We start from the raw sequence: 10,958 nt of genomic DNA, 5'->3' as shown, positions 1-10,958 counted from the left end.
TAAATCTATAATATTTTTGCGGAAGAAAATATTATCTAAGATCTTTTTGAGGACCTGGTATTGATGTTGACACCTCTTCCTATTGCCTGGTTATAATAGGATTTGCTAATTCTTTGTTCTGTTCAACCATTAAAAGTTTGCAGTACAAACTGATTCATCAGTTTCCTTTTGTTCTTTTTATAGCTTTTCTGGTGACAAATTCGTTCGTTTTTTTTCTTGGCGTGGATTTTGGAAGTGGTTTGTCCTTGCCTTCTTCTCTCTCTCCTAGGGATAAGGAGGATGTACCGGCACCCAGCTGCTTTGGGTCAAAGTCTGGACTAGAATTCACAGTCTGCTGGTTTCTAGCCCTGTGCTTTACCATCATCATCCTCTTTCAATGACCCCGTACTCCCTTAAGGGGTGGAATCTGAGCAACTGAAAGGAGCAAAGTGTTTACTGCTCTTCCTGCCGCCAATGCGGAGTTATATTCAGCAGATATTATCTCAACGTGCCCAGAGAGAGAAATACAGTGGTACCTCTTCTTAGGAACGCCTCTACTAATGAACTTTTCGAGATACGAACCCGGTGTTTAAGATTTTTTTGCCTCTTCTTCCGAACTATTTTCACCTTACGAACCCAAGCCGCTGCCGCCAGGATGCCCCGCCTCCGGACTTCCATTGCCAATCGAAGCGCTGGGATTTCCCCGAGTCTCCCCTCTCTGGGAATCCCCACCTCCGGACTTCCGTTGCCAGCTGAAGCGCTCGGATTCCCCTGAGTCTCCCCGCTCTGGGAATCCTCGCCTCCGGACTTCCATTGCCAGCCGAAGCGCTGGGATTTCCCTGAGCCTCCCCTCGCTGGGAATCCCCACCTATAGTTTATAGTTATAGTTTATTAGATTTGTATGCCGCCCCTCTCTGAAGACTCATCCCAAAAGTCCCCCCTTTTGCCTTGCACCGCTGGGAATCCCCGCCTCCAGACTTCCATTGCCAGCCGAAGCGCCCGTTCCTGCATTGCTGGGATTCCCCTGAGCCTCCCATCGCTGGGAAACCCCACCTCCGGACTTCCATTGCCAACCGAAGCGCCCGTTCTTGCATTGCTGGGATTCCCCTGAGCCTCCCCTCGCTGGGAAACCCCACCTCCGGACTTCCGTTGCCAGCTGAAGTGCCCATTCTTGCATTGCTGGGATTCCCCTGAACCTTCCCTTGCTGGGAAACCCCACCTCTGGACTTCCATTGCCAACCGAAGCGCCTGTTCTTGCATTGCTGGGATTGCCCTGAGCCTCCTCTCGCTGGGAAACACCACCTCTGGACTTCTGTTGCCAACCGAAGCGCCCATTCTTGCATTGCTGGGATTCCCCTGAGCCTCCTCTCACTGGAAAACACCACCTCTGGACTTCTATTGCCAACCGAAGCGCCCATTCTTGCTTTGCTTGGATTCCCCTGAGCCTCCCCTCGCTGGGAAACCCCACCTCTGGACTTCCGGTGCCAACCGAAGCGCCCATTCTTGCATTGCTGGGATTGCCCTGAGCCTCCTCTCGCTGGGAAACCCCACCTCCGGACGTCCGTTGCCAGCCGAAGCGCCCGTTCTTGCATTGCTGGGATTCCCCTGAACCTTCCCTCGCTGGGATTTCCTTCATTTTTGCCAGCACTGCTTTGAATCCCAGCGAGGGGAGGCTCAGGGAAATCCCAGCAATGCAAGAACAGGCACTTCGGCTGGCAACGGAAGTAAATAATAATACTAATAATACTAATAATACTAATACTGATAATACTAATAATACTAATAATACAAATAATACTATACTAATAATACTAATAATACTAATAATACTAATAATACTAATAATACTAATAATAATAATAATAATAATAATAATAATAATAATAATAATAATAATAATAATAATAATAATAATAATAATAATAATAATAATTGGAGCTGAGATAGGGCAACGGCTCATGTGTCAGCAGATATGGCTCCGCTTGCCACCCGTGCCATAGGTTCGCCATCACTGCCATCGATAATTCAAAGATAATTGAAGGCCTTGTGAAAGAAATGCAGTGATGTTTCTCTCGTTCCAAAATAGTAAGACTTAACGATTGCAAACTGAGGCCCACATTTCGATCTGTTGCTAAATGAGGCGGTTAAGGGGATTTTGCCCCATTTTAGGATGTTTGCCACAACTATTAAGTGAATCATTGGGGTTATTGAGTTAGTAAAACGGTTGTTAGTGAATTTGGAGTCCACTTTGACTTTGCTTGTACGGTCGTAAAAACGGTTCACATGAGCCCGGGATATTGTGACCGTTATAAAGGGCCCCAGTGGCGCAATGGTTAGAGTGCAGTCCTGCAAGCTACTTCTGCTGTTCACCGGCTGCCAGCAGTTTGGCAGATCGAATCCCAACAGGCTCAAGGTTGACTCAACCGTCCATCCTTCCAAGGTCGGTAAAATGAGGACCCAGATTGTTGGGGGCAATATGCTTACTCTTTGTAAACACTTAGAGAGGGCTGCAAAGCACTGTGAAGCAGTATATAAGTCTAAGTGCTATTGCTATAAATACACACCAGCTGCAAACAATCTTAATTTTGGTTAGTGAACATGAAGATGCTGGAATGGTGGCAAGCATGAAAAATGGTTGTAACTTGTAAGTCCTTTTTTTTTTGGGGTGCTGTTACAATTTCGAACGGTCAGTAAACGAATGGATGTAAGTCAAGAACATAGAAACATAGAAGATTGACGGCAGAAAAAGACCTCCTGGTCCATCTAGTCTGCCCTTATACTATTTCCTGTATTTTATCTTACAATGGATATGTGTTTATCCCAGGCATGTTTAAATTCAGTTACTGTGGATTTATCTACCATGTCTGCTGGAAGTTGGTTCCAAGGATCTACGACTCTTTCAGTAAAATAATATTTTCTCATGTTGCTTTTCATCTTTCCCCCAACTAACTTCAGATTGTGTCCCCTTGTTCTTGTGTTCACTTTCCTATTAAAAACACTTCTCTCCTGGACCTTATTTAACCCTTTAATATATTTAAATGTTTCGATCATGTCCCCTCTTTCCCTTTTTGTCCTCCAGACTATACAGATGGAGTTCATGAAGTCTTTCCTGATACATTTTATGCTGAAGACCTTCCACCATTCTTGTAGCCCGTCTTTGGACCTGTTCAATTTTGTCAATATCTTTTTGTAGGTGAGGTCTCCAGAACTGAACACAGTATTCCAAATGTGGTCTCACCAGCCCTCTATATAGCGGGATCACAATCTCCCTCTTCCTGCTTGTTATACCTCTAGCTATGCAGCCAAGCATCCTACTTGCTTTCCCTACCGCCTGACTGCACTGTTTACCCAAAACAAATGATGAGTAAATATATCAATCAAGGAGAGAGAGCAACACGGCTTAAAATTAAGAGGCACTAGAAACAATGAATATTTCTAAAAGTTAAACCATAGTAGTTGAAAATGTAAACTTCCATCAGACGTAGATAAATCCACAGTCACTGAATTTAAACATGCCTGGGATAAACATATATCCATCCTAAGATAAAAATACAGAAAATAGTATAAGGGCAGACTACATGGACCATGAGGTCTTTTTCTGCCGTCAGACTTCTATGTTTCTATGTTTCTAAAGTTAAGGGAGAAGGAGTGGAGGCAAGTAGGAAAGAGAGAAGGAAAAAGAAAGTATAAGGAGGAGACAGAGGGAAGAGTAAAGAAATGAAGAAAAACAGACTGATGGGCAGGGGCAAAATAAGATATTGATTTATGGATGATTGAATAAAAATGTAATAATTGTGTATGTTACCGATGAATTTTAAAGTATATGTATTGATACATATATGGAAATTGTGCAGGAAAAAATAATAAAATACCAAAAGAAAAGGCTTCTTATAAATAACTAGAAGACTACAGACCCTGTATACCTCAAAGGTCTAGGAAGAAAATCAGTGTCAAACAACAAGGAGAGGAGGTGATTATATATATTTTGACAAAACTGAGTTCCGCAAGTGATGTGCCGGTGTCTGGAGGCTGTTGGGGCCTGGATGGGTGTCAATAGACTCAAACTCAACCCGAATAAGACGGAGTGGCTGTGGGTTTTGCCTCCCAATGACAATCCCACCTGTCCGTCCATCACCCTGGAGGGGGGGAATTATTGACCCCCTCGGAGAGGGTCCACAACCTGGGCGTCCTCCTCGATCCACAGCTCACATTAGAGAACCATCTTTCAGCTGTGGCGAGGGAGGCGTTTGCCCAGGTTCACCTGGTGCACCAGTTGCGTCCCTACTTGGACAGGGAGTCATTGCTCACAGTCACTCAGGCCCTCATCACCTCAAGATTCGATTACTATAATGCTCTCTACATGGGGCTACCTTTGAAAAGTGTTCGGAAACTTCAGATCGTGCAGAATGCACGATGGGCTTCCCCAAATATGCCCATGTTACACCAACACTCCGCAGTCTGCATTGGTTGCCGATCAATTTCCAGTCACGATTCAAGGTGTTGGTTATGACCTATAAAGCCCTTCATGGCATCGGACCAGAATATCTCCGAGACCGCCTTCTGCTGCACGAATCCCAGTGACCGATTAGGTCCCACAGAGTTGGCCTTCTCCGGGTCCCATCAACTAAACAATGTCGGTTGGCGGGCCCCAGGGGAAGAGCCTTCTCTGTGGCAGCCCCGACTGTCTGGAACCAGCTCCCCCCAGAGATTAGAACTGCCCCTACCCTCCTTGCCTTTCGTAAACTCCTTAAAACCCACCTTTGTCATCAGGTATGGGGGAACTGAGATATCTCCCCCGGGCCTATATAATTTATGTATGGTATGTTTGTAGGTATGTCTGCTTAAAAATGGGGTTTTTTAATTATTTTAAATTTTAAATTGTAAATTATTAGATTTGTCATGAACTGTTTTATTGTGTTGTGAGCCGCCCCGAGTCTACGGAGAGGGGCGGCATACAAATCTAATAAATTAATAAATAAAATAAATAAAAAACTTGTTTTCCCGCGTATAAAGCCGAGAGAGACCTACCTGCCTTTGTTGTGTGGGCGTCACTTTCTTCTACCTTCTACAAAGTTGGGCTTCCCCGCTTTCCTAGCTGAAGAATTGCCACAGCAACTAGTTGTGATGTCATATCCTAAGAACTGTGACTTCAATCAAGGTTGAAGTCACAGTTCGTCTCAGGGGTTGCCACAAAGAAGAGGGTGTCAACCTATTCTCTAAAGCGCCTGAGGGTAGAACAAGAAGCAATGGGTGGAAACTAAACAAGGAGAGAAGCAACTTAGAACTAAGGAGAAATTTCCTGACAGTTAGAACAATTAATCAGTGGAATAGCCTGCCTCCAGAAGTTGTGAATGCCCCAACACTGGAAGTTTTAAAGAAGATGTTGGATAACCATCTGTCTGAAGTAGTGTAGGGTTTCCTGCCTAAGCAGGGGGTTGGACTAGAAGACCTCCAAGGTCCCTTCCAACTCTGTTGTTGTGATTATGATTAATTGATTGATTGATTGATTGATTGATTGATTCAACTTCTATGCTACCCAATCCCAATGAGACTCAGATATGGATGGATGGATGGATGGATGGAAGTTTTTAGGATATTGGATAATCATTTGTCTGAAGTAGTGTAGGGTTTCCTGCATAAGCAGGGGGTTGGACTAGATAGAAGACCTCCAAGGTCCCTTCCAACTCTGTTTATTAATTTTTTTTATTTGTCAAACAATTATAGGGTTGTCATTTGTACAAATAAAACATTAGATAAGTAATGATAAAAAGTAGCAATAGAAGACAATAGGACAGGGACGGTAGGCACAATGGCGCGCTTATGCACGCCCCTTACAGACCTCTTAGAAAGGGGGAGAGGTCGATTGTAGATATTTTATTTTTATTTATTTATTTATTTTGTCCAATACACAAAGAGGGTTTTAGTGAGTATATATATCTATATACACATAGTGAAATACATGATGAAGGTTATAGAGATACTCATAGTAAAATATATCTAAGGAATAATAGAAAAGAAGGTATAGTAATAGAACATATCAATGAAAGAATAGAAGAGGAGATATAGGAATAGAAGAAAGGTATAGGAGATGTAGGAGAGCAATAGGACAGGGGACGGAAGGCACTCTAGGGCACTTGTACTCGCCCCTTACTGACCTCTTAGGAATCTGGATAGGTCAACCGTAGATAATCTAAGGGTAAAGTGTTGGGGGTTTGAGGTTGACACTATGGAGTCCGGTAATGAGTTCCACCCTTCGACAACTCGGTTACTGAAGTCATATTTTTTACAGTCAAGTTTGGAGCGGTTAATATTAAGTTTAAATCTGTTGTGTGCTCTTGCGTTGTTGTGGTTGAAGCTGAAGTAGTCGCCGACAGGCAGGACGTTGCAGCATATGACCTTGTGGGCAATACTTAGATCTTGTTTAAGGCGTCTTAGTTCTAGGCTTTCTAGGACCAGGATTGAAAGTCTAGTCTCGTAGGGTATTCTGTTTCGAGTGGAGGAGTGAAGGGCTCTTCTGGTGAAGTATCTTTGGACATTTTCAAGGGTGTTAATGTCTGAGATGCGATATGTTATTGTCTGAAGGAAGAAGACGTGTTTATTCCTACAGAGATGGGTGGCTGGGATTGGGCTCCCCGTTTCCCTTCCCAATTGCACCAGGTTTTTAATTTCTGGAACTGGTAGCAGATCGTCTGTTCTTGACTTATTTGTGTTATTCAGTTAAAGGCAAGAGAGCCTGCGTGACTTAGAAGTTTAATACGGGAATTAATATAAGCCAGTATTAACTTCTCTGTAATCCCACGCATACTTTACCTTGACAAATCATGTTGAATTCAGAAAGCCATCCCTCTGAAGAGGCCCATTTCAATTCAGGCTTCATTAGGATCCCATTCCTATCTCAAAACTCAATCTATGATCACGTTGTGCGTGATCCATAATAGATAAATAGATAAAGCATCTCTGGAAATGTCCAGATACTTTACTACAAGAGCCCTCCACTGCAACCGTCATAAATATTGCCAAACCAGTTGCCAAGGGTCCAAATTTTGATCACGCGATCATGTTGCAACTGTTTAAAAATAATAATAATAATTTTGATTATATTGCCAACAAACACACAAATCATTTATACATACCTCTATATATACATATTAGTTTACTTGATGATTAATACTTTACAATTCTGTTTTTGTTACTCCATTTTTTCCCTTTAATATTAATTCATTTTCTTATTATTTTTCTATCCAATTATAGTTTCCCCCGTACTCTATAGTAGTCCTTATTTTGTTTATTTACTTAATTTAGCGGTCTAACATTTTCCGAATCACCATCTCTTCATTTGGTATCTTTTCTTGTTTCCAAGTTTGTGCGAACACCAATCTTGCTGATGTTAGTATGTGAGTTATTAAATAATAATCTTCTTTGCTATGTTGTCCTCTGATTATTCCTAATAGCTACATTTCTGGTTTTGTTTCTAGTTTATATTTTAGTATTTCTTCCAGTCAGTTTTGAGTTCTGATCCAAATTTTTTTTGCTTCCGGGCATAACCACCAAATGTGATAGTATGTTCCTATAGCTGTTTTGCATTTCCAGCATTTATTGCTTATACTTGGGTGGATTTTAGCTAATCGTGCTGGGGCATAATCCCACTGGTAAAACATCTTTATATGGTATAGACAGTGTCATCTTATAATTTACTTTCCATAGTTTTTCCCAGTCATCTAGTTGAATAGAATAACCAAAATTTGTCATCCATGCTATCAGGTTATTTTTGACTATTTCCTCTATATTTTCATAACTTAATAAATAATTATACATTTTGGAACTAATTTTTTTATCTGGTCCTGTTAAGATTTTATCTATTTCGTTAGTTTTTTTACATATTCCAAATTCAATTAAGTTTTTTTTATATCTGCTTTGTACCTGAAAATATGGTAACCAATCTAATTCTAGGCCTTCATTTTTAGGTTTTTCTCTAGATTTTATACCTCCCTTGGGGTCCAGAAGTTCTTCATATGTTTTCATTGCAACTGTCTTAATTGTGGAAAATGGCCACCAGTCACTTTTTTCAGTGCTCTTGTAGAATAGAATAGAATTTTATTGGCCAAGTGTGATTGGACACTGAAGGAATTTGTCTTTGGTGTAGATGCTCTCAGCGTACATAAAAGAAAATGATACATTTGTCAAGAATCATGTGGTACAACACTTGACAATTGTCATAGGGGTCAAAAAAGCAATGAAGAAACAATCAACATTAAAAATCTTAGGATACAAGCAACAAGTTACACTCATGCAGTCCTAAGTTGGAGGAAAATGATGATAGGAAAAATGATGAGGAAAAAAACTAGTAGAAATAGAAGTGCAGATTTAGTAAAAAGTCTGACAGTGTTGAGGGAATTATTTGTTTAGTAGTGTGATGGTGTTCGGGGGAAAACTGTTATTGTGTCTAGTCACTTTGAACAGTCTTTAAACGAACGGTTGAAAGTCAAGGACTCCCTGTACAAAAATGCCCTCCCAGTCTCTGTGCAAACCAAAAATCAGCTGGCTGGCACACACATACACCTTGGAGGTGACCTAGGCAACGGCTTGTGTGCCAGCAGATAGCGCCATAGGTTCAGTATCACTGTTCTAGAGTCTCAACATCTTGTTTACATCTAGAACATTCTGCCGCACGAATCCCAGCGACCGGTTAGGTTCCAGATTTGGCCTTCTCCGGGTGCAATCGACTAAACAATGTCATTTGGCGGATCCCAGGGAAAGAGCCTTCTCTGTGGCGGCCCCAACCCTCTGGAACCAGCTCCCCCCAGAGATTAGAACTGCCCCCACCCTCCTTGCCTTTCGTAAACTCCTTAAAACCCACCTCTGCCGTCAGGCATGGGGGAACTGAGATAACTTCCCCAGGCCTATACTGTTTATGTATGGTATGTTGTAGGCATGCTTTTTAAAATTATGGATTTTTAGCTTTCTAATTATTGAATTTGTATTATATATTGTTTTCTGTTGCTGTGAGCCGCCCCGAGTCTGCAGAGGGGCAGCATACAAATTTAGAATAGAATAGAATTTTTATTGGCCAAGTGTGATTGAACACACAAGGAATTTGTCTTGGTGCATATGCTCTCAGCGTACATAAAATAAAATATACATTTGTCAAGAATCATGTGGTACGACACTTAATGATTGTCATAGGGGTCAAATAAGCAATGAAGAAGCAATATTAATAAAAATCTTAGGATATAAGCAACAAGTTACAGTCATACAGTCAACATGGGAGGAAATGGGTGAAAGGAATGATGAGAAAAACTAGTAGAATAGAAGTGCAGATTTAGTAGAAAGTCTGACAGTGTTGAGGGAATTATTTGTTTAGTAGTGATGGGGTTTGGAAAAAAACTGTTCTTGTGTCTAGTTGTCTTGGTGTGCAGTGCTCTGTAGCGACGTTTTAATAAATAAATAAATAAATTTAAAAAATGAAAACCACACCAAAGTCACACAGGATCAGATTGATTTCAAAGGGGGCTTTATTTTTAATTTTTACCATTGCTAGATTTACATTTGCGCGAGCTGGAAGCAAGCCGGCGTGAAGAGAAACATCCAAAGATCTATTGCACAGTTACCTGAATTCCGATTTTAAGAGCCTCCGCCATAGTTCCACCAGAAAACTGCAACCTCCCATGTACGGGTGGGAGCTTCAAAATATTTAAAGGAGCAGGTCGCTGATATGGGTTTTGTAAATAATGGGTGCTATGCTTTTGCAGCGGAGCAAACTGGCCACAGACGGAGAGAAAAAACCAAGCATTTTATGGCCCTTCCATCATTCCAGCCAGCTGGATCTGAAGGGAATCGCTTATCCCAACCAGGGGGAAAATTTCGTCAGTGATTTCACTTCCCGGAAGATCAGAGCTGTATAGGCAGAATCTAACGCCACCTTGGTATAAAAGACCACAGGACTACAGAAACAATGATAAAGTGACAAGGCATGCTCAGAACAGAACATTGACAACATTGCTGGGCGCTTAGAAGGGGACACGTGCAAAACCAGGAGATAGCATCCTGCTTAACCCAGTGGCCATAATCGCCAAATTGGGGTGGTTAGATGCCTCATCTTTTAAGCCTCTCCTGGCTAACATCACTTAGAACAAGTCTCCAACCTTGGCAACTTTTAAAGATTGGTGGACTTCGACTCCCAGAATTCCGAACTGTGGGAGTTGAAGTCCACTTAGTTAGAAAATGAACGTGTATAGAAGTTAAGTGATATTGATTAAATTAGAGGAATTTTTTTAAATAGAAAAATTGGAAGGTGGAAGACCCAGGCGACAAAATTAGGCAGTTGAGGAGGCAGCATTGAGTTAGTAGTTAATACACATAGGAAAATATAAGATTTAAGCATAGATATGGATACTGGGGTGGGGTGATAAGAGAAGCTCCGATAATTAAGACAGCGATTGCCTGTCTGTTAACTATAGCAGTGTTTCCCAACCTTGGCAACTTGAAGATATCTGGACTTCAACTCCCAGAATTCCCCAGCCAGCGAATTCTGGGAGTTGAAGTCCAAATATCTTCAAGTTGCCAAGGTTGGGAAACACTGAACTATAGGATGTGTTGTGAATTAGGGAAAGGCTAAGAGGGAGAAAAGGAAGTAGAGAAGGAAGGGAAAAAGGGAAGAAGGAGGTAAGGAAATGGAAGAAGATAGAGGGAAGAGGGGGTGAGATGATATAAAGGGGGAAACAGGCAGGTGATTAATGTATAAAAGGTGCAACTTAAGATATGGGTTCATGTACTATTAAATAAAAATTCATAACTATGTGCATTTTAAGAAGGTATATATATATGGATGTATTGTGGAGAAAAACAAATGAAAACTTTATTTTAAAAAAGTTTTAAAAGTTGCCCCGGTTGGAGACCCCCCAAAACCCAGTTTGTAACCCGTTTCAAGGGAAATATCCCCAGATCAGAGCTGCTTAAAAGACCCCTCCTTTTTTTAAGGA

Source organism: Erythrolamprus reginae, chromosome 6 (genome assembly GCF_031021105.1).
Source record: "Erythrolamprus reginae isolate rEryReg1 chromosome 6, rEryReg1.hap1, whole genome shotgun sequence".
NCBI lineage: Eukaryota > Metazoa > Chordata > Lepidosauria > Squamata > Dipsadidae > Erythrolamprus > Erythrolamprus reginae.
Note: the sequence above shows the minus strand (reverse complement) of the source record.